This window comes from Macrotis lagotis, chromosome X (assembly GCF_037893015.1).
Source record: "Macrotis lagotis isolate mMagLag1 chromosome X, bilby.v1.9.chrom.fasta, whole genome shotgun sequence".
In the NCBI taxonomy this organism is placed as follows: domain Eukaryota; kingdom Metazoa; phylum Chordata; class Mammalia; order Peramelemorphia; family Peramelidae; genus Macrotis; species Macrotis lagotis.
The window spans coordinates 350,437,480-350,463,401 of record NC_133666.1 but is presented as its reverse complement, the minus strand read 5'-3'; the positions used below and the strand labels follow the sequence as shown (position 1 = coordinate 350,463,401).

At 34.1% G+C, this 25,922-nt stretch overlaps 1 pseudogene; it reads right to left on the bottom strand.

Moving 5' to 3' along the window:
- Positions 1-1,154: 1,154 nt before the first annotated feature.
- Positions 1,155-25,922, bottom strand: part of LOC141499105 (tetratricopeptide repeat protein 31-like) — an 80,316-nt pseudogene continuing 55,548 nt past the window's right edge.

The following is a 25,922-nucleotide window of genomic DNA, read 5'->3' as shown; positions in this document are numbered from 1 at the left end:
CATTTTTTGGGGGGGCAGTTTATGCTTTTTTCACAACATTACTATCATGGTAATGTTTTGCATAAATACACAATATAAACATATATAACAATATAACTTCTTTTTTCAATGAAGGAAAGTGAGGAGGGAAGAAGCAGGAGGATTTCAGAAGTAAAAAAGAAATTCTCATTTTTGAAAATGGTTTCTGATGTCTGATATTTCAAGCACATTTCCAAAGAAAAAATTCTGTAACATCCAATATGTTGGGGTGTCAAAATATTGACAAAGAAAACATTCTGTTTGCTGTATTCATGTCATGATCTAAAATTAAACCCTATGAAAGGAAACCTAGAATGGGCAAATCTTTTATTGTGGCTGGGAATTACACTCATTTACACAAATGCTTCATTGTAAAATATATATCTGTCAAGTCTTTGTGCTAAGCATTTGATACTTGTCTGGATAGTGCACTCTTTACGAGAATAATACAATTCTCACTAAGTTTCTTTTTTTAATGCCAGAAAATTCTATGTTTTGACTCTTCCTGGTTTAGGAAGCAGCAGCATCTTGGTGAAATTAAAGAAATTTGTCAGAACTCCTTCACCTTTTCTGTTCAAATTATATATAATTGGAATTAATTGCTCTTTAAATGTTTGGTAGAACTCACCTTTCAATACAACTGGCCCTGCAGAACTTTTTCTAAGACAGGCTATAGATGGATTGGCCAATTTCTTTCAATGAAGTGAAATTATTTAAATATTTTATTTCCTCTTTTAATCTGGGAATTTTATATTTTTGCTAATATTCATTCATTTCACTTCACTTATCAAATATTGCTAAAGAATTGAACAAGATAGCTCCAAATTATTACTTGAATTTCCTAGTCACTCGTGATTAATTCACACTTTTCATTTTTGATAATGTTAATGAGTTTTTCCTCCTTTAATCTGATGAACAAAAGGTTTGTCTATTTCATTTTTTTTTTTTTTTGAGGCTGAGAACATTTTATTGAGCTCAGTTCCTGGACTTGGAATGCAAGGGGGACCAGCACACAAAGCCCTGCCTCATCCATCAGTAGCCAAACCTGGCCATTAGAATACCTTCAATCAGACACCAGGCATCAGGCTGGAGGTGAGCCCTGACCCAGAACCTTAGGACACAAAGGTCCCCAGCAACAGCAGTCATCTTCAGGGTCCCAAATGGGGTCCTTACGAAGGTCAAATATGCTGCACTGACCTTGAGGCTTTGCTAGAAGCTCCAGGTTTTTGGCAAATGAAGGTGCTGAACTAAAGGTAATGGAACTGGAACTGCGACCGTCAGGACAAATAGTCGAGGACCAAATCAGGATGGAGGTGGCTGTCCTAGGATGCCCCTCGCCTTGGTGAAATCCTGAAGCTGGGAGTACAAGAAGCTACCACTCGGAGCCTGGGTGATAGGCCAGAGAGCAGAGGGGAGCTGTGGGGAAGGCAGAAGGCCTTGGATCCGAGGGGATAATGCAGCAGAATGACTGAGGGGGAGTAATCCTTGGGCCCCAGCCTGAGAGTAGGGAAGCTGCTATGGGGTCCTGGGTTTCAAAGCTGCACCATGGATTCTCCCTTGACGCTCCAGAGTGAGCTGGAGGAAGCAGTGTTGGAGTTCATGGACAGCATCTGCTTGGGACTTATCCATAGCCAAAGTCTCTCAGAATACATCAGCTGCTTCCCTGCAACCTCTGCAACCCCACCAAAGCCTTGCCCAACTGGAACAGGCCCCGGGGCCATTGTGGTCAAAAGGTTGAGAGAAACTCTTGCATCACCTAGGGCCCAGCCAGGCTGGCCCAGGAGCTCATGGCAGAACGACCGATTCCCAAAGAGTGTGTAATCTCAAGGGCTGAGCTTTATAGCCTTCCTGAAGAGGAGCACAGCTTCCTGATACAAGCCCCTCCAGGCTGCAGCTACACCCAGCTCTGGGAACTCTTGGCTCTGCCTTAAGGCAGGCAGCTGCCTGTAATCCAGGGGAGTGCCTCTGGCTGAGGACTCTGACTCCGGCTCCCTTCCTGTGGGCTCGGGCTTGGGCTCGGGCTCGGGCTCTGGCTCTGACTCTGACTCCGGCTCCCTTCCCGTGGGCTCGGGCTTGGGCTCGGGCTCGGGCTCTGGCTCTGGCTCTGGCTCTGGCTCTGGCTCTGACTCTGACTCCGGCTCCCTTCCTGTGGGCTCGGGCTCGGGCTCTGGCTCTGGCTCGGGCTCGGGCTCTGGCTCTGGCTCGGGCTCTGACTCCGGCTCCCTTCCTGTGGGCTCGGGCTCTGGCTCTGGCTCTGGCTCGGGCTCGGGCTCTGGCTCTGGCTCGGGCTCTGACTCCGGCTCCCTTCCTGTGGGCTCGGGCTCTGGCTCTGGCTCGGGCTCGGGCTCGGGCTCGGGCTCGGGCTCGGGCTCGGGCTCTGGCGGTTCCAGTTGGGGGGCTCAGGGCTGAACCCTTTCTCTCTCCGAGGACTGGGAGGCCTGTCACCAACCTTGTGCCTGGCTTGAGACACAAAGGTGCTTGACAAATCCAATTCTTCTTCCTCATTGCTGCTTCCCTGACTGGGGCTCCGGGGGCTGGAGGTAAGGATGCTCGCCCCTGCTGTTGGACCTGTCGCTGCCGCTGCTGTAGCCCCTTCCACAGTCTTGCCCCCCCCCCCCACTCTCCTGTTCCATTCGTTCCTGACGTTTCTGCTCCTTCTGCAGAGCAGCTTCCTCCTCAGTCACCAGCGGTTTCTGGGACATTTCCAGTTGGAGAAGGGATGGGCCGAGAGGGCTGGGAGGACGGCCAGGAGAGAAGGCTGATCGTGGGGGACTGGGGCTGGACCAAGGCCTGGGTGGGGGGCTGGGGCTGGGGCTGGTCCAAGTTCTGGAAGATTGGCACAAAAGAGACCTTCGGAAACCACAGAGGGTATTCTGACTCTTACTCCTACCCCTGGCCCCTTCCCCTTCCCCTTCCCCTTCTTCTTCATCTTCATCATCATAGAAATCATCCAGGCTGGGGTCATCATGCCACACCTGTAGTCGACCACTGTTTCCATTCATTCGGATTCGGTGTCGGCCATGGGGGTCACGTGCCATGAGCCTTCGAAGGAAAGCTACTGTGTCCTCCTCTCCATAGTCCTCAGGCTCCAATTCCCGGCAGAACCTGGCGTCGGCATCCCAAGGCGGGGGCTTGTCCTAGATGGGGCAGGCTGCGGGGAGACAGGGCTCATATTTTTCATAAAGCCAACTTTTTTATTTCTTAATTCTGTTTTCTTATTTTCAACTTTATTAATTAGTTTTGTGATTTAATTTTGTATTTAATTAGGGATAGCTAATTTGTTCTTTTTGTAGCTTTTTTGCTGTATGCCCAAATCATTTATTTCATTTTTTATGTTTCTATGTATTTCTATTTCTAATCATGTAAGCGTTTAGAAACGGATATGCAATTTCCCCTTAAACTGCTTTGACTACAAACCGTAAGTTTTGGTATGATTTCTCATCATTGTCATTGTCTTGAATGAAATTTCTGATGAATGATTTTTTTATTTGATCCACTCATTCCTTAAAATTAGGGCACTTAGTTTTAATTTATTTTTAGTTTATCAATCTATGGTCCTTTAAAAAATTTTTATTGTATCATGATCTGATAAGGATGCAATTAAAATTTCTGCTTTTCTGTATTTAATTGTGAAGATTTTTATGAACATTTAATATATGGTCAGTTTTTATGTAGGTGCCTTGTACAACTAAATGAAATGGGATATTGCTATCTATCCCCATTCACTTTTCTACAGAGATCTATCAAATCTGATAATACTAACATAATTCTTCTTCTTTATTTAGTGGTTGAATTTATCTAATTCTGAGAGAGAGGAAAATTGAGGTCCCCCACAATTATAGTTTTGCTTTCACTATCTTCCTGTAAATCATTTAGCTTCTTCTCTAAGAATTTGGATGCTATACCACTTGATGCATGTATGTTTTGTACTAAAATGGCTGCATCATCTATGGTACCTTTTAGGAAGATGTAATTATCTCCCTTATCCATTTTAATGAGATCTATTTTTGTTTGTTTGCCTTATGTGAGATCATGATTGTTATTCCTGCTTTTTTCACTTCAGTTGAAGCATAATGCATTCTGCTCCAACTATGTGTGTATGTCTCTGCTTCAACTATGCTTCCTGTATCCAATATACTGTTTTTAATTTTGGCTATCTGCTTTTGTTTTATAAGAGAGTTCATCCTAGTCACATTAATAGTTGTAATTATTCACTATTACATTCTATCCTATCTCCCCTCTATTTTGCCCTTTTCTTACTCCTTTCACCCCATTCTTAGTCAACAGTGTTTAGCTTCTGAATATTCCATCTGCTCCCCTTCTTTCATCTCTTCCCCCTATACTTTCCCCTTTCCCTTTTCCTTTTTTCTCTCTCTTTTCTTCCCTCTCCTTACTTCCTCTTTCCCTTCTGCCCCCTCCATTTTCCTCTCCTAATGTCTAAAGTGTAAGATAAATTTCTAAAACAAACTGAATGTATGTTAATCTGGCTAGTAGTCAAATGTGATGAGAATAAATTTCAAGAAATTCTCATCTCCTCCTGTCTTTCTTTGTACTCTATTAGGTCCTTTGTACCTCTTTATGTGATGCAATTTACCCTACTTCCTTCCCCCTTCCTCCTGGATACATTTTGATACCTTTTTTTAATGTCTTATTTTTTTTTAAACTCATCCTATCAAAATCAACATATTTACATAATTCAGTCTAAGTGTACTCCCCCTAATAGAGCTACTTTTTTTCATAAATGAGAATCTTCCTCCTTCCTCTCTCATAGGGATACAATAGGTATCATCTTATTGAAATAACAGGATTTTTTCTTTTACCCTGTATACCTTTTTATGTATCTCTTAAGTTTCCAGTTTGACAATCAAAATTTCTATTCAGCTTTGCTTTTTCATCAGGAATATTTGAAAGCCACTTATTTCATTAAATGGGAAGTGGGGGTGGTAGAAAAATATGATACATAAATAGGCAAGTGCATGAGAAATTTGGAAATATGCGTAACATGATTGTACTTGAATAGCATATATCTGATTACTTGCAGTCTTAAGGTGGGGGAAAGAGAAAGGTGAGTTTCTGAAAACTTTGCAAAAATAAGTGCTGATAAATCTTTACATGTAATTGAAAAAAATAAATAAAAGGCCAAACGAAAGTCTCTTCAAAATTTATATCATTATAAAAATTCTAATCCCCCATCATCATTATCATTCATCTTGTTTATGCCTTTTAAAATTTATGAATGAATGAAAACTCCAACTACTATTCTATATTCATATTTCTAATTCTATATTTAGTAAAAATAAACTGATCATAGCTAATATGATAATTTCAATAACTCATTTTATCCATATTAAATGTCAAAAAGGAAAAGACATATTTTTGATTTAATTATCCAGCTTAGATCCTATAGAATACATATAACTTTAAACAATATGGATAATATATCTCATACTATATGTTTCTTCTTTAAGAATATGATTTCTTTTTTTTAAGGTTTTTTTTTTTTTGCAAGGCAAAATGGGGTTAAGTGGCTTGCCCAAGGCTACACAGCTAGGTAATTACTAAGTGTCTGAGACCGGATTTGAACCCAGGTACTCCTGACTCCAAGGCTGGTGCTTTATCCACTATGCCACCTAGCTGCCCAAGAATATGATTTCTTTATCATCACATTCAACTTAGATCAATGCATACTATGGGAATGATATAAAGATTAACAAACTGCCTTTGGTGGGGGTGTGGAGGGGAGGGAAACAAGATTGGGGCAAAAATTGTAAAACTGAAAATAAATAAAACTTTTCTAAAATTAAATATATAATCTATAAAATCTAGATAAGGATCATTTTTTATGTCTTATTAAATTAACATGTTGAAAATCATGGCGATTGCTTGTTAGTTCTAGAAGGGATTGATTCTTTTTCAAATTAAGAGACAAGGAGAAATGAGCTTCAAAGTTGTTGTACTTAATTGTAACCTGAAGTCGAAACAGAAATTGTTCCATCAGCAATATTTTGAATCGTGTTCTGCATTAAACCACTAGTTAAGAAAAATAAACCACTTTTTAATTAATTAATGGATAAATTCCATTCCATCTCTAGTTATAATCATAAAAAAACTAGAAAACCACAAATTGTATGGCTTGGAAGTGGCAAATGTTTACAATTCTGGGGGCTGGATTGATTCAATACCTTAAATATCAAGAACTAAAATTTCAAAAAAGGGAAGATGGTAATTGAAGGAGGGAAGTGTAATATTGATGTTACAAGAAGGTGCAAATTACTTGTAATAAGTAAACTTTTTGATAAGGTTTAATTGTGTCTATGATTGTGGATATGAGAGAAATGTTCATGTTTATATGCATTTATTAATATTGGAATGATTCAAAACATCTAACCTTGTCCATATAAAAAAGAACTGAACTGATGCTCCCACTTTAATCAGAATTCTGTTGGTTGAATGTTGAATTTTAATAATATATATGTTTTTATTTTCTTGATTTTTTTAAATTCTCTGTTTTATAAAATGCTTATTAGCCCAAAGAAAAGGATGAATTTTGTAGCTGTTTAAGGAATGCACTTCAGTGGCCATGAGACATTGCACTGACTATTGTTTGGGGAAGTCAAGCATTTCAAACATCATTAAAGTCCATAACAAAATATAATCAGCCACAGTAAAGCACACAGTAAAGTGAAGTTGAAAATGAAAAGCAGCACTTAGACTTAATGAACTATTATTGAAAAACAACCTAATGAATCTTTAGAAAACAAGCAAAGATTCTCAGAGGAACCAAGAAACTGAAAAGACTTACTGATTCATCTATTGTGTGGTATAGGCTTCTTGGGTCTGAAATAACACTCAGAAATTTAGCTTAAAATAAAATAAATAACCAACTTGTGATATGAAGAAAACACTTGTACATACAAAGAAGCACAGAATATTCACTTCTAAATGACAGTCAATAACATTTATAAAGTGCCTGTTATAGGCCAGGTACATATAAGCTAAGCAATTGAGACACTAAGGATGAGAATGGATGGTTCATATTCTGAAGGATTTCACAAACTAAGGAGGGAGAGAGAAATCAAATAACTATATGAAGAGTTAAACATATGGATAAATCAACTGATCTTAATTATTAGCTTTATAGCAGGTGAAGATGACAAAGGTAAGAATTCCACAACCTGGAGGTCATCTGTGAACATGTGTACAATCATTTAATGAAGTGTCTTTTGCAAAAAAAATCATCAAAAACAGACAATATTACTGGAATATAGAATCCATGGGAGTAAATTAAATATGGGAAATCAAAAAGTTGGTTATGGTCTGCCAGGTTATAAAGGTCTATGAACACGAATCACAGAATTTATGAGGTTTATTTTTCCTCCAATACATCTTAAAAGTATATAGATGGATATAGAAGGAACAAGGATAATAATAATAAACTTTTGGCAGACTTTTAATGATGAATATATAACATTAAAGCAAATGAATATGCAGATATTTACATTATAATTTGAATAGGATAATGCTAGCAATGTCCAACAATTAGGGGAATGGTTAAACAAGTTATGATACATGAATATTATGGAATATTATTGTTTTATAAGAAACCATAAATGGTTGGACTCTAGAGAAGCATGGAATGACTTGCAGGATCTGATGCTGAATGAAGGGAGGAGAACCAAGATAAGAGTAAACACATTAACAATATTGTGAGATGAACAACCTTGCTAAAAGCAACTCCTCTCAGCAGTTCAAATAGCTAGCACAATTGTATTAGATCATCTATAGACAATATTATTCCCATCCAGGGAAGAAAAGCAAAACAAAACAAAACAAAAAACAAACAAAAGAAAAACAACCCTTTAGAATCTCATGAACACTTTATAGAAAAAATATCTCTTTTGTATTTCTTTCCCTTAATTATATTTCCTCATTTGGGATGGAAAGGGAGGGTGGAAGAAAATTTTATAATTTGAATGTATGCATTTGAAAATAATAAAAATAAATATGTTTTAAAAATAAAAAATAAAAATTTGTTCTCATGACAAAATGCATTGGGTCAGAATCTATGTCAAAGACAAGAGATGAAGTAAAAGTTACATATTATGTGTACTAAAGCAACTTTTTAAAAACATTATTCTGTTTGCTTTCAACAAAGATTTATTCACTGCTCGATGTACTTAACAGGAGACTTTCTAAAAGTTTAGGAGGGGTGTCTAGGTTGCTCAGTGGATAGAGCACCGGCCCTGGAGTCAAGAGTACCTGAGTTCAAATTCGGCCTCAGACACTTAATAATTACTTAGCTCTGTGGCCTTGGCCAAGCCACTTAACCCCCTTTGCCTTGCAAAAATCTAAAAAAGAACTTTAGGAAAACATTTTAAAACTACAAAGCACATTCAGTGATATTAAAGTCTTAGAATGTCTTGAAATGTAGTTCTTTTGTTACAGGATAAAATAAAGGTTTCCTGAGATTTGGAGTGCATCATTATTTTGCCAACTGAGAGTTCTCCTGTCATCTTATAAAAGAATGTATTGGTGAGATAGGATAGGTATTATTGCTATTTGCTCTCATTTGGTTATATCCATTTGGTGGAAGTTTGCCACAGATCATGTATTCATGAGAAACTATAATGAATAAAGATTGATAGTTATTGCTCAGGTGCTAGTTGCAAAGTATAACAAACTGTTACCAAATGCTTATAATATTTTTTTCTTAAATGAATGTTTATGCCACGTTAGATCAAGAGTCTAGAAGAATCATGAGGTTAGCATCGTGTTAAGAATTAGAAATCAATAAAGAGATGAATGGAGCTTGACAATATGGCAGAGAAGATTTGCTATTTTTGTCTTCAGTCAAATAACTGCACTAACAATACTTTAGAAATCATTGTGGTATTCAATTTTGAAGATTTTTTTTTAAATGGAAATTTAGAAGTAAGACATATCATTAAAAAGAGTACAAACAAGGAGCAACCCTTACCACCAGTTTAAATGATATAGTTGGTTGTTTGTTTGGTTGTTTGGATGGTTCTTGTCCTTAATAATTGTAGAAGACCAAAAAACATTACCATGTTAGAGACAAATTACAGTCAGCCCAACTGTGTCTGAACAGATCAATGAAAGCTCAGAATACTCTACCATATTTCAGTCACAAAGAATACATGTCAACACTTGGGATTGATTCTTTTAAACATGTACAAATCACAATTCCTTTGAACTTCTTCCATTTTACCTTCTTCCTATAAGCACAACACCCTCTCTAATGGGGACATTCATTGAACTGGGTGGTTCAGTGCCAGTGTCTCCCATATCACACAAGTAATACTAAAGTTTCAAAATGATCTCGAGAATTTCCTTGCATCACTTTTTCTGACTCTTGAGTGCTTGCTTTATGAGAATTCTCCATAAAATAGTCATTTTGGCAAATGTACATTTACAATTAGAACATGACAGCCAATCCATCATAGCTATACACTCTCTCTAGGATAATTTCAATGCTTGACCTATGCATAAGAAAGAACCTTAGTTTCTGGTATCTTATCCTGCCAAGGCATCTTCAAAATTTTCCTAAAACAAATAAATGTAAATAATTCAGAATCGTGGCATGGTACTGATAGTCTAGGTTTCACAGGCATACAACAATGAGATCAACACAATGTCTCTGTAGAAATTTGGTTTAGTTATCAGTCTAGTACCTCTTCTCTCCCAAACCTTCTTTCACTGCCTCCCAAATACTGAGCTAGCTTTGATAAGGTATGTATCAATGTAATTATCAACATTTATTTACCTGGATAGAATACTGCCACAGTAACAGAATTCATCCAGAGAATTCATAACTTCCCAATTTGCTGTAATCAATGAACCCACATATGGAAAATGTGGTTCTGACTGATGGACCACCTGTGTTTTCTTGGTTTTGATTGTTAGACCAAAATTAGCACAAGTGGCAGAGAATCAATTCATATTTCATTGCATCTCAGTTTCAGGGGTTGTATCAAATGTACTTTCATTTGCAAACAAGAAATAGTACACCAACACTTCCTCCATTTTGGTCTTAGCTTATAGTCTTTCCAAATTCAATAATTTACAATTTATGTAGTAGATAAACCTGATGTCATATTCATTCTCAGGGGAAGTATTTGAAAACATGAAAATATCATGTTAAAAAAGCATGGGAGCAAGAACACATACTTGTTTCACTCCATTCGTGACCAGGAAATCTCAAGTGATGTCTATGTCAAACATTGTGATGTCATCTTGGACTTCTTCAGCTCAGAGATAAGACACAATTTAAGTCATTCTCTTCAATCATATGCTTCCTTTTAATTATCCTAAGAGAAGTAAAGTTCTAAAAATTTAAAAGTGTTATATCTTCCTTTTTTTAGGGTTGTATACAATTTGATAGTCTTGACTAACATTTGCCTTGTTTTATTTTGTTTTTTCCTTCTCCTTTCCTTTTGCCTTGTTTTAATGCAAATCTTGAGTTGTACATTTGATGATTTAATTTTCTGTTCGGTTATGATCTTTGTGGCAGGAAATTCTGGAAATCTTTTATTTCCTTGAAGATCCATATTTTCCTCCGACAGTATATGTTGAATTTTGCAGAGTAATTTATTATAGGTTGCAATCCCAGGTTCTTTGCTTTCTGAAATATGGTATGCCAGTTCTTCCATTCCTTCAATGTTGAGGCTATAGGTCCTGTGTGAGTCTGATTCTGTTTCCTTTATTTTTAAATTGTTTTCATTTTGCTGCTTGCAGTATTCTCTCCTTTATTTGAGGGTTCTGGAATTCATCTATTACAGCCCTTGGAGTTTTAAACCTGAGGTCTGTTTCTGGAGGGGTTTTGTGGATTCTTTCAATGGTTTTATTGTTATGTTGTACTAGTGGATTTGCAAAGTTTTCCCTTATAATTTCCTGCATGATGTTTCCCAGGTTCTTTTCTTGATCCAGGCTTTCTGGTAGTCTGATGATTCATGAATTGTCTTTCCTGGATGTATTTTCCAGGACTACTTTACATTTTCTTCTATTTTTTTCAGCCTTTTAAATTTATTTGATAGAATCTTGTAGTCTTGTAAATTCATAGGTTTCTATTTGTTCAGTTCTAATTTTTAGGGATTTATTTTCTCCAATTAGCTTCTGTGTTTCCTTTTCCAGTTGGTTACTTTGGCTTTTAACAGAGTTGATTTCTTTGATCAATTTTTCATAATTTCCTGCCTGACTTTCATTTCTCTTTTCCATTTTTCTTCTTTCTCTCTTCTTTGACTTTTTTTTTTTTTAGATTTTTGCAAGGCAAATGGGGTTAAGTGGCTTGCCTAAGGCCACACAGCTAAGTAATTATTGTCCAGGGCCAGTGCTTTATTCAATGCGCCACCTAGCTGCCCCTCTCCTTTGATTTTTTAAATTCTTTTGTAATCTTTTTGATGAGCTTTTGTATCTAAGTCCAATTCATAGACTGTTTTGATACTTGTCCTGTGACTGATTTTTCACTGCTTTCTTCTTCAGGCATGGCATTGGTGTCAACTTTGTAAAGTAGTTTTCTATAGTGAGTGCTCTCTATCTTTTTTCCATCTTTAGTGTTTTATCTCTGTTCCTGGGCTACAGAGAGTATTGATCCAAGCCTTTTTTTTTTTTTGGCTGGGACTGGGGTCTGATCTCTAGCTTGCCATTGGCCAAGATGTTGCCTTTCCTTTGCAGAGTTTCCCCCCCCCCCCCCCTTTATGGCCAGTGTTTTGTTTTGTTTTGTTTTGTTTTGCTTTGTTCTGTTTTTCCCTGTCCTGTCCTGTCTTTTATCCCAGTGTTTTAAGGATTCAGAATTTGTTTGGGACTCGAGTCCTTCCTACTAGCTTGCTATCTAGCTGCCAGGACCTCTCCTTTTGTTAAGCTGCTGGGACCTGGATGGTACTGTGGTTAAAAGCCCTCTGCTACATTTGACCACTCACTCACCTTCTGGACTTTGCCTTCACTTTTACCTCAAAGAGACTGAAGCTCCTCTAAAATGTCTACATTTGAAAACTTCTTTGAACCTTGTCTTTTTCTTGGTGGAATCTGTAGTTTGAATGTCAGAGTAGAGGTTTCATTTAACTTTGGTACGTAAAAGCTCCAGGAACATGTTAGCTTCATGCTGCTATCTTGGCTCTGCCCCCAGAAATCATTCATACCAAAACTAATAGGTTTTTTCTAGCTCTCTGTTCTATCAGCAGCATCAATCAGAGCTCATCATCTCACAATGTCGTTATTAACATGTACATTATTCATTTCATTCTGCCCCCTTCAATTGACATTAGATCCTGTAATTCCTTCCTTGCTTTTCCAGAGTTGGATCTTTTATGATTTCTTGTAGAGCAATAGTGTTCCATAATATTCATATATCATAGCTTACTTCACCATTCCCCAATTGATGGACATCCCCTTACTTTCCAATTCTTTGCAACCACAAAAAGGGTTGCTATGAATATTTTGGAACATGTGGGACTTTCCCCATTTTTAATGATTTCTTCTAGATATAGACCTTCAATTGGAATTGTTGGGTTAAAAGGTATGAATAGTTTTATTACTCTTTGGGAATAGTTCCATATTGTTCCCTTGAATGGTTGGATCATTTCACAACTCCACCAGTAATGGAATGGAGATTATTTCAAAATAAAAATAAAATATATTAAAGGGCAGCTAATAAAATATATAAGATGTCTTTGCTTAAGCAAAGATAGTGGATAAGTTAAAGGCAAGATGGCATATTAGCAGGAATGAAAACAGAAAGTCATTTTTCAACAAAATATTGACAATAAAAATAATAATCATATACAAACATCTAATAATGCAGCCCAAATTAAATGCTGATTAAAAATTTAAGAAAAAATAGCAGTTAGTCATTTTTCCTTGTCCAGGTTGAAATATGGAGATGGGCAGTGATAATGGGGATGAGATTTGGATACAAACACAGATCAATTTGGAATTTGAGGATAGTCAATGAACCTGGACATGTAAAAGTCCTAAATCTATACTGGGGCAACTTGACCTATGGTCAATTGTGAAAAAATGTGCCAGCTTTGCCAATTTCACAAATTTCTACAAGATAGATAAAGATAGGGTCTACTACTATGACTGATAGTCATGGAAGGAAGTTATAACAATTCCCTGAGGGTGTTCCAAGGAAGTTTAGTAGACAGTAGTAGTGGTGTTACTCTTGTGGATTATAGTCCAATTTAAAGATTGTAGAGGAATAACCAGGTCTAAACCGTAGTCCAAGTTCATACCTTCAATTCTGTAGCTGAACAAGAAGAGCTTTCCAGCTGACTAAAAAGCGATTGAGTCTAGCAGTAGTCTACTATTACTCATACCCAAATTCAGGAAAAAAAAAAAAAAACTTAAAGAACTGAGTTCTGGGAAGGAGGGGCCAACAATCATACTGTTAAGAATCAGAATAATATGGTGGTACTACTCCACATTGCAGGCCCCCTTTCTAAATTGTTTATGAACATTTGGGATAATATAATACGAAAGGAAAAAAATAACATGACAAGCAGAGATCTTCCCTCAAACATCAACCATAACATCAGGTCTGAACCAAACAAATAAGGTGGAAGAATGAGGCAAAAAGAATGCCCTCCTAAAAATCTAATGTGGCAACAAGAATATTTAAGATATAAATCCAAAAATGAAATTATTATGAAACAACAATGAACAAAGCATCAAAAAATGCATACCTTACTCATAAATTGAGTTAGAATTCTTGGGAAAAATAAAAATTACAAAAAATAAATTAAAATGTTTTGACTATTAAAAATATGACTTGAAGCAGGACAAAAAGAACAAAAATAGAGCCCAGGAAGGAGAAAAGGAAAAAAAGAACTGATGAAATTATTTAAGCAATAAACTGTCTAAAATTTAGAAAAGTCCAAATAAAATCCAATGATTTTAGGTGACAAGAAGAAATATAAAAAGAAACTCAGGACTAAAAATGAAATAGAAGAAATTAGATGATAATTTATAGAAGAAAAGTGAACTAGAAAAAAGATCAAGGAGAAAAAAGATTAAGAATAATTTAATTTAGGGGCGGCTAGGTCGAGCAGCGGAAAAGAGTACCATCTCTGGAGTCAGGAGTACCTGATTTCAAATCTAGCCTCAGACACTTAATAATTACCTAGCTGTGTGGCCTTGGACAAACACTTAACCACATTTGACTTGCCAAAAAAATAATTAAATTTAATGAATATTTTAAATAAATGAATAACCTATATACATATATATATATATATATATTATATTTCAACAAATCTTGAAAAAAGCTGTCTAGATATTATAGAACTAAAGGACAAATTGGAAATAGAAGATCACTGGTCACCTCTTGAGAGATATTTGCCAAATGATTTAATAAACTACGAAATAGGGAGTTTCAATTACAATAATCCTGAAGGCAAAAGTTTGAGACTTATAGCCAAGAATAATTTGTTCAGCAAAATGGCATAATTTTGTGGGTTGAAGAAGTGGACAACTCAACCTTTAATGAAATAGAGGATATCTTAGAATTATTTTTTCAATATTTTTCCAATTATGTGCAAAAATTTTAAATTTGAATTCCTGGTTTCTTCCAACTGTCATCTTCTCCCTTCTCCCTGAGAAGACAAGTAATTTACAATAACAAATTATACATGATAAGTCATAGAAAGCATATTTTTATTTAAGCTTATTATTGCAAAAGAAAATGTAGAGGGGACAAGGACAAGAAAAAAGTTTTTTGAAAGTATGATTTATTCTTTATTATGACGCCATCAGTTCTTTATCTGAAGATGAACAACATTTTCCATCATATGTCCTTCAGAATTGTCTTTGAGCATTGTATTCCTGAGAGCAGTTGTCATTCACAATTCATTATCAAGCAGTATTGCTGCTGCTATACAAGCTCCACCTGGCATTCCTCACTTCATTTTACATCAGTTCACATAAGTTCCCTTCAGATTTTCCCATAATTTTTCTTGCTTATTCTTTCTTTAGCATAATAATAGTCCATCAACAATTATATATCACAACTTGTTCATCCATTTTCCAATTGATGGGCATCCTCTTGATTTCTAATTCTCTGCCACCACAGAAATTCTATAAATATTTTTGAACATATTCATAGTTTTATTTTATAAAGTATTTGAGACACATACCTAGACTTAGTATAATTTGGTCAAAGTTCTTTGGGCTATAAATGTGCTGCTGATTGCTTGAATCAATAATTTTCCAACATCTTTTCCAACATTTGTCATTATTCTTTTCTGTCCCATTTGTCTATTTGATAGGTGTGAGGCTATAGAATGTTTTAATTTGCGTTTCTCTTTTTAAAAATGATTTAGAAAAATTTTTCTATAACTATAGATAGCTTTGATTACTTCATCTGAAAATTACTTGTTTAGATCTTTTGACTATTTAGCAACTGAGAATGACTTATTTCTTTAATTTTGACTGTTTCAAATATATATTTGAGAAATAAAGATATATTTTTCATAGTAATGATTACAATTATGTATTTCCTATATCCTATTTTGCCCAGTTTATTCTCTCTCCTTTAGACATGTTCATTCTTAAAAGTGTTTTGCTTCTGACTTTTACTTCTACCAAGTTTCTCTCCCATCAATCAGTTTTCTCTTCTTTTATTCCTTTATGCTTTAATTTTTCTGAATGTTAAGTTAGATTTCTACACTTAACTGAATATGCATGTCATTCTTTTTGTTGAGTCAATTCTGATGAGCATAGGTTCTAATGTTCACCTCTTGCACTTTGCACATCTCCTGTTTTATAAAATTTCCTTTGCTTTTATTTCAGATAATTGACCCCAAACTACTCCCTTTCCTCTTCCTTCAGCACATTCTTCTTTCTTACCTAAATCATATGCAATTCAAACTGATGTTTATGTCTATCTATTTATGCTCATTCTAACTGATCTAATAGAACATTTTTAGGAGTTACTAGTATCGTTTTCCCAAGAAGAAATGTAAACAGTTTAACTATTACTGGATCCCTTATGAATTATCTTTCTTGCTTCCTCCGATGCTTCTCATGATTCTTATATTTGAAAGTCAAATTTTCTATTCAGTCTTTTCATCAGGAAAATTTGAATGTTCCCTATTTCATTAAATATCCATCTTTCTCCCCTTGAAGATTGTCCTCAGTTTTGAAGGGAAGTTAATTCTTGGATATAATTCAGGTTCCTTTGTTTTCCTGAATATCATTTTCCAAACCTTTTGATCCTTTAATGTTGAAGGTTCTAAGTCCTTTATAATTTGGCAATGGCTCCTTGATATTGGAATCATTTCATTTTTTATTATTTGAAATATTTTTTCATTGACATAATAATGGTAGCATTTACTACAAAATTGCTTATTGTTTTCCTTTGGGGATCTCTTTCAGTAGGTGATTGATGGATTTTTTCATTTGCAATTTTACCATCTGCTTTTAGGATATTAGAGCAGCTTTCTTTGATAAGTTTGTGAAAGGTGGTGGCCAGACTCATTTTTAGATCATGGTTTTCAGATAGTACAATAATTTTAAATGATATTTTTTGTTTCAATTAAACTATTTTATACTTTTTTCTATTTTTCATTCTTTGGATTTTGTTTGACTGATTATGTCTCATTGATACATTCTCTTATATCATTTGCTTCAGCTAGCTTTTCTACCTTCTTTATCATTTGATCAATCTATTTTATAAAGAGTTGTTTTCCTCATTGACCTTTTTGTTCATTTGGTTAACTGAATTTTTGAAGAATTATTTTTTGAGTCAATATTTGTTTTGCCCTTTGAAAACTTTTCTATAGGTTGCATATGTCTCATTTCTTTTTCCAAGTTTTCTTTTCCCTCTTTTATTTGATTTTTAAATTCTTTTGTGAGATCCTCCAACATATTTCTTGGTTGTGAGACCAATTCATATTTCCCTTTGAGTTTTCATACTTAGGCATTTTGACATTGATGTCTTCTGAGTTTGTCTTTGGATTTCCTTTGTCATCATAGCATCTTTCTATGTTTAGGTTCTTTCCTGATTTTTTTTTAATTTATTTAAAATGAATTCTGTTCCTTGGACACAGGATCTTCTTACTTTAGGGTCACTGGTCCTGGTCACTGACTTTCTTTTCCAGGTCCTGAGATTCTGATGATTGACCACTGCAATGGACTGTATTGACTTAGTTGTGCCTGTTTTGTTCTTGGTTCCAGGTCAAACATTGCACTGGAGAGGTGTCACAATGCCCTACTGTGGCACTGAGCTGCTAATCCAGGACTGTGATGCTTCAGGTGTTGATCTGTGCTTCCCCCTGGCTCCTCAATTTTCCAAGTGAGACTCATCATTCCTGAAGTCCTTCAACATTTTCTGATTTTATTTATTCTGTCTTTTTGTGAATTCTGTCAATCCAGAATTCTTTTAGAGACTTGATTTAATTTTTCTTTGGGTAACTAGCAAGAGCACAGGCAATTTCCTGTTGTCTCTCTACCATCTGAGTTCTAAGAGTTATTACCATTTCAAAAGGAAGTATAACCCATGTAATTCAATCCCTGCAACATATAAACCAAAAGAAGCTTAAAAACATGACAGATAGCAGAAACTTGATTTCCTTGCTCAGTAGAAATATATGACAGCAAAGCTCAATGGTAGTTTATATCATAAGATAATTTTTAAACTTAATGATGAGACATAGAAAAAGCAGGTGAAGGGGAAACTGTTGATAGAAATCTTAAGGAAAAATGCAAATAAACTAAAACATTGCCAGTTATTTTCAGAATAAAATTAAAAGGATCTCATACAAACAAACCCAAAACAATCATCAATATTTAATTAATGGTCTAACTACATTTTGATTTGAGATACAGTCAAAGATGAGTTACATGAAAATGTAAAATAATATAAAAATAAAAATTACACTAAAAAGACAAAATGAAAATTTGGACAAAACCAAGTGTATATGGATGACCTACATGCAAGATGATTCATAACTTAAGGAGTGCATGGGGTAATTTCACATCCATGGAAGTATTGAATAGATCATGAGTGAATAGCAGCTATGGAAAAAATAAAGATGATGGAACAGTTCATTTTTTTACCTTTGTCCCATTTTTATTTCTAGCATATAAGTAGGTTCCTGACAAACCACTTTGCTTCTAATTTACTTCCTTGAAACAATACAAATGAAAAATATAGGAATAATGGGAAAATGTGACCTAAACTTACCTACAAGTCTACAAGACTTCTATTGTAGTCTACTGTACCTTCTTTTAATGAGAACCTGTTCTTTTATGGTTTTATTAAATGTTTTTATTAAAATATATGGACTATGTCTTGCATTTAAATGGGTGGTTTGGAAATGATATAGGAGAAGTTAACCAAAATAAAAAAATGAAAAATGATTTTCCTCACCTGTATGGCAAAGAAATCCATATTATAACCTACATGATGATGATGAAAATGATGATGATGATGATTATAAGTGAGATCTTTAACAATCAAACAAGCTTGTTAGCCAAAACTCACAGAAATTATGCATGGATAAGGAAGTGGAGGGGGGGGTTTGGATTTAAATGTCAGTTTAATCAGATTATTGGAATTACACAACATAAAATAAAATTGCTAAATGAACATAGCATCTATGGGATGATATTTTACTTTTTTAAACAGACTGTTATATAAAGTAACTAAATTTTAAAAAATTGTTTAAGCAAAAATGGGAGTTATGCTACTTTGTTAAGTTATATATTTGTGGGGAAGTTAGGTGGCATAGTGGATAGAGCACCGGCCCTGAAGTCAGGAGCACCTGAGTTCTAATGCAGCCTCAGGCACTTAATAATTGCCTAGCTGTGTGACCTTGGACAAGTTACTTAACCCCATTTCTTAAATTTTTAAAAAAATAAATAATAAAAGTAAGATTGAAGCTATAATACATATATATATATATATGTACACACACATACACATACACAATATATATATATATATATATATATATATATATATATATATTTCTTAGGGTGATACATTTCCAATTATTAACTTCTTTAAAGTTCCTTTAATGTAATATCTGCTCTAGCAAAATCAGAAGAAAACTTTAGGAAATCCATAGGAAATTTCTAGTGAATAATTTGCATGTAAAACTAGAGTAGAGAGAAGGGGGCTTGCCTTGGCAATTTAATTGATTAAAACAGTAAACAATCAATAATACTTTCAACTGTATCAAATCCTTTTTTTTTCCAGTTTTTGTAAGGCAAATGGGGTTAAGTGGCTTGCCCAAGGTCACACAGTTAGGTAATTATTAAGTGTCTGAGGCCAGATTTGAACTCATGCACTCCTGACTCCAGGGCTGGTGCTCTATCCACTGTGCCACCTAGCCACCCCTCTCAAATGCCTTTTGATGAAGATTAATTGGTATACTGTAATTGAATTTATGGGAAAGCTTTGGTAAATATAGAAAGTGGTATATCAATGATCCTATTAAAATTATTGATATCTGCATTTGTCTTTGTATTTTTCACCTTTTTGTTTAACAAAAAAAGAAGGGTCTCTTTAATTTCTACTTCAATAAAAAATGTAGGTAATATCAGTAAAAGAGGCCTAAAAGATAATTCTATGAACTCAAATGGTCTATAATGTCACTTCAGTTTCATAGAGCTATGAACATATAAGTGCCATCAATACATTATTTCATCAGTTGAATAGAATAAATCAATAGAATTTTAGAAAACAACACTATCTAATAATATATAGTCAAATATTCAGATAGAAATGCATTGTCATGCTGTTTATTTGTTTTCTTTTTTGGTTTGTCTGTTTGTTTTCCCCAAAACTAATCACCTTGCAGAATTTATCTATTCAATTAGCCAGGTGTTTTGCCTTGTAATGACACAATCTACTACTGCTTAGCTAGATAATATAATTCAGTTATATGACCATCAGAGCACAGCTGTTTGTGGATCATGAATAATTCTTGTGTCCAAACAGGAATGAACAGGAAGATCAAAGAATATGAGGCAAGGGGATATTTCTTTTCTTTCTTAATTGAAAGCAATTACATGACTTCTGTTACTGGTGTTTACAATTTAATTATGCTCATTGTATTGCATTTGCTTCCCAGTTTTGTGGGAAGTAATTGCTACCCTCTCATTCAAAAAGCTATCAAAGCTATCTGGAAACTCTCTGGAATACTTGATTTGAATTTAAGGTTCTCAAGGCAGGCATTATCTGGGAAAGATAATATCATTGAGAATGGAAACAATTATCAAAGGGCTCTGTTCTTTAAGTTGAACAAAGCCTTCTTCTCCTAATCTTCACCTAGAAACTAGGGAGCTGCAATGACAATTTCTTTTTGTAATGCAGTCTCTGTCCAATCTTCTGCCTAAAGGCCCATGTAGATGTATCCATAACAAATAAATAACATTATTGAGTCATATTGAATACAATATGCATTTCAGGCTGCATGGTGATATCTGTCAGAACCTTTCCATAGGCAATTGGAGAAGTATTTTGGAAGAGAGGCAGAAGGCTGGATGTAGCCTACTCACTTTGTTTGGTCTCTGAAGAATCAAATCTGGTTGCTGATGTTTTCCTGAACAGAAGAACTGACAAGTTTCCAGTTCTGCCCTAGTGATCTTTCTCATCTGGATTTCTTGGGGGGGGGGGGGGGAACTATTAACTGAAGTGTTAAATAAATATATAAAAGTTAGCCTTTTAAAAATTACTGAATATTCCTTCCTAGTATAGTTGTATAGTGGTAAGTCAGGAGTTAGTCTGGACCCAGTTTCATTGTATTATATTTTAAACTTTACTGACATTCAGAGGTTCCAGTGAGATTATTGTCTAGAGTTGATGAGCATTACTTTGATATGCCAATAGAGATGGTAACTGTTCAATTGCAATAGAATTTTTTTCAATTGAGATTTTCATACTTTTAATTAAAATTTTTATTTTTTCAGAAATGTGACCTATTTTGAAATAAAAGATATTTGAAGAATTTGTTGAAAAGTCAATTAAAAATGCATCTTAGCTGTCTTTTTAATATTAAAAAGTAATCTATAATTAAGATATTTTGTTACTTTATGTTGACCTTGTAGTCCAATTTAAAGCAATCTGACTTTTTGTTATATAGTAGATGGTTTTAATCCCTGAATATTCATATTCTTTGAAGTATTCTATAAAATTTCATTGATTCCTGAGATGAGTAGGGGATTGCTATTGATTGAGATCAGGGTCCTACAGATAAAACAAAAAAGGTCTAGTTGCCGACACTGATTGCTTCCTATCTCTCACCAATTAATTTCTCCTGTTTCATGCCTTTAATGCATGAAGTATTTTAAGCTAGAATGATTACAAAGATTTTAAAAATGCAAAATTCTTGAGGAAAATAATTTATTAACTTAAATTTTCATGAATCAATAAATAAATGAGTAGGATCTCATATGAGTAGGATCATATCTTTTTCTGTCTGTTTTTATCTCTGAACAAGATGTAGAAATGAAAGATAGTGCACATGTACCAATCTTTAAAAAAGTAGGGAAGCATTGAATTCCTGCGCACATATTATTTTATACAGGATTGATAGAATTTAATCATAAAATGCTTTAAAATTAGCCTGGTACTTCATGAACATAATCTTTTTTTAAATACTCCCTCCTTAGCTCCATCTCCTCATTTCTCTGCCTTCCTATAAATTCCATTAAAATCTAAGTGCCCACATGATACTTTTCCTTCTTACTTCCATTAACCATAGTGCTTTCCTAAACTGGTTATCTAAGTTTTATCATAAATACTAATATATACATATCTATGTATGTCTATATATATATATATATGTCTCTCTCTATGTATATGTGTCTGCATAATTTATATACATATATGTACATGTGTCATTTCTTTAGATTTTAGTCTCTACAGTAAAAATTTTTTAATTTATAATTTTATTTTATTGACATTTTTATAATAAGAACTTATCATAGTCCCTGGAATTTTGCAGAAAATACATGCTTGTTAACTTAACAGTACTCTAAGGTGGAGATTAAATTTATTATTTTCCTCATTTGTGGAAATACAGAGAGGCTAATGGTGAGTCAAGTTAAATACTTTGTCACAAATGACATAGATTACTAATATCTAATACATAAATTAATATAATTTCTCCTGAGTATTTAGTAACTTTTCTATAGAGCTCACATGTTTTCTATTTATGCCTAATATTTTTATTAAGTTTACAGGATGTTGAGCAAACCATGTGATGCTATATAGTCATTATTTACTCCATTTACTATATGTCTGACTGTGTGACACCATTTTTTTTCTTGTCAAAGATACTGGAGTGAATTGTTATTTCTTTCTCCTTCAAATTTTACATATGAGGAACCTGAAGTAAATAGGATTAAATGATTGTCATGGATCACAGTTCTACTCTCTGAGGACAAATTGCACTCAGATGAATTTACTGGAGTCCAGGTCAAAATGTATCAGGACACAGCATTTTGTCAGGTTTAAATGCCGATGGATTAACTCCTTGGTAAAAAATATAATCTGCATGTAAATATGTGAATATCAAGCAATACATGTATTTATTCATAGATTTTATATATACAAAATGAAATGGTATATATCTTTATATAAATATTATGCAATATTCTACAGAAATATAATACAAAAATGTAATATAGAAAAATGGATAAAATTGACTCAAATTATATAATATATATGAATTTTTATGATGCCTATCATATATGCATATAGTAGGCAAGCATAAAATATGCATATATGGTGAATTTCATATATAAATATATATAACATGCAATATGTGCATTATATGTCTATATTATATATATGCTTACATGTGCAGATAATATATTTTGTATAGGTATGTTTATATAAATATATATATATATATTTATGAGAGAGAGAGAGAAAGAGACAGAGTCATTTCATCTCTAGAACAATATCCCTAATTATTTTATTGCTGAAATATACTTATACAAAAAAAACAAAAATGTTTTATTAGTGGAATCTGTATTACTGCTATGATCTTATAATATGATCTAGGAACAGAGGATAATTTAAGTTTGACTAGTGTGACTAATTTTTTCTTTATAATTGCAGAAATTAGCAGCAAAGTTGTGAAGACATGATTTAAGCTAAGTATCTCTGGCTCCAGAGCCAATTTTCTCTCTACTGCACATAGCTTCCTTTCAATAATATATTACTGCTCTTCAGTTGATCTTATCTGATTCACTTAAATATTTCTCTCTATGAAAATTGGGCACTAATATAATTAATTGAATTAATAACGCAAAAAGACAAACTTGATAGGAACAGAAAATAAAAACAAATATACAAAAACAATCCTGAGTAAGAAATTATTTTTAGTGAACGGCTATGTCAATTTGCAAAGACAGCATGAGAAAATGAATTGAGTTAACAATTTTATATCCTGCCACCATTCCCAGAGCAGAACTCCTACTTAAGGGAATGGAAGTTTTGTGCAAAATCAATGGTAGGTTATGACCCATAGTACAAGAGATAAATTATTTAGAAGGAACGTTAGAAAGGTAGCACTATCACCTCTGGCAGAAATTGCAGATGAAAAAGATCAGAATTGTTTTCTTCATATATTTTTGCTAAATTTGGAGCCAAGAGTGAATTTCCTGCCTCTAACTAGCTTTATAATCTTAGTCAAATAATTTAGCTCCCTTTGGCCTGAGTACCTTTATTTATAAAGTGATATTAGACTCTCTATCCCCCAAATTTCCCAGAAAGTCCTGAAGCAACTCAGAATGCAGATCTCAGACATATGACTCCTATCTTTTACCCAGCAATTTCAGCATCACTCCAAAGACTTTTCCCAATATAAATGAAATTTATATTGTCAGTTCCAGTCTCCTGTCATTACTCTCTGACTCCTCCACCACAAACGTGCTTTCTCTGATTACTGTCACCAATTTTCTCAAGACTGAACAAAGAAGAAAAGCCGTGAAAATTTTAATTATCTGCTCCTTTCCACTTAACCAATTCTCTTTAGCCACCTGAATTAATTCCTCCATAGATTGCATGCTCCCACTTCATCATAAGTTCTCCATCCATTAGGAGCCTCCAACTGTCATTGTGCAGGTGCTATTCCTTATCTTCCACTATCATCTCCCAGCTGACTTACTCCCACTCTCTCAACCCCATTTTTAGGTGAAACTTAAAAGACACTTAAAAATATTACCTGAACTTGCCCAGGGTCACTCAAATGATTTGTGTTTGACTCAGAAATTAAAGCCTGTTTCCAAAATTTATTTATTTTTCGCTATACTAGCACAATAAAACATTAAATTACGTGATAATAACCTGGTATGCTGCTGGAATAGGGCATGGATAGAAAATGAGGTATAAAAGCATATGCATTAAATTTATATAGTACAATTTGATTAGACAATCCCAATTGAGCAAACTAATATTAGAGAACTGCTCCACTCCTTTCTGTTTCCTTCCTCCTATGTGGAGATAGAGATCAATATAACTGAATAACTAACCAGTTTCTTCTTGTTTGCTCTTTTAGACTTATATTTCAATCTAGAATTTAATTACAAAAAAGTAAAATAATTAAGGTATTGGAAATTATCTATTTAAATTATCTACTTAAATTATCTATTTAAAGCAATTGATCATAAATTTCTGTCACTTCTAACTTCAGCAATAGTGACCATGTAACACTGTGTTAGAATCTGGAAAGTGTAAATCTAACAACTCCTCTTTGCCCTTTCCAGGTGCCAAGCAAATAGTAACTACTCTTTCCCAGGAATCTTTGTGCAAACATTTCCCATTTCCCATGTTTTGTACTGAGTCATTGTCCATGACCCATGAATAGATTTTCTAAAGTTCTAAGACTTTAACTGATGAACAAGGAAACTTGGTAGAATATTGCATGCAGCTATGCTTAGAAATCCACTATATGATCTCCAAGGAATAATCCCATTAGAATAATTTCTCTGCTAAGAAGAATTCTTGACAAACATTTAGGAGAGGTAGATACAATTAGAGATAATGTACTTCATCAAAGAGAAGTGAAATCTTCTATCAAATACAATAAAATCTCACATACAGGCCTGGCCTTTGAGAATTAGTGAAGAATATCCTGACTTTGATTCACTTTGACTATGTTACAGGTGAAATCACAACTTCTCTGTATCTCAGTGAATTCCTTAAGAGTGTTATTTCAGTGGTGACAGATTTTTCAGTTTTCACATTGGAATTCTTTTTGCATATGAAATCAAAAAAAGTCCAAAATTAAAAGAAAATACCTTAAAAACTTCTCGTCAATTTCCCTTAAAAGCTACCAAATTTTTTCTTTCATTTTAGTTATTATTACTCTTATGCCAATTTGTCACTATATCTATATATACATTTGTATTTTCATATATATATATTTAAGTGTATGAAAGAGAAACAAAAAAGAGGAAAAAATGGTCACACACACAGAGAGAGAGAGAGAGAGAGAGAGAGAGAGAGAGAGAGAGAGAGAGGAATTGCTTTTGCATAAAGTCTATGCGATACTACTTCAATAAATCTGAGTATGGGAAAGAAATCCTAAATACAAATCTGATTAGGAGGTTGAGATTGGAACTAACTTGTGAAAATATTTTTATTTGTCATATTTGTTAAAAGTTGGTTGAAATACTTAGGCTACAATAATTCCAAACAACTTTTTTATTATCTTTTAAAGACAAATATTATTTTCCCATTGGCTTATCATTCAATCAGTCTAGCTATTTTCTTTAATTTTCCATATTTGTTCTTTAAAATTTATCATTTTCTATGCAACTTTTTTTGCTGTTGATCAAATGATACATAATATTTCTGTTAATCGAATATTTTGAGATATTTTTCCTTATTAACTGGTTGTATTTGTCAAACCTTATGCACTACAAATCAC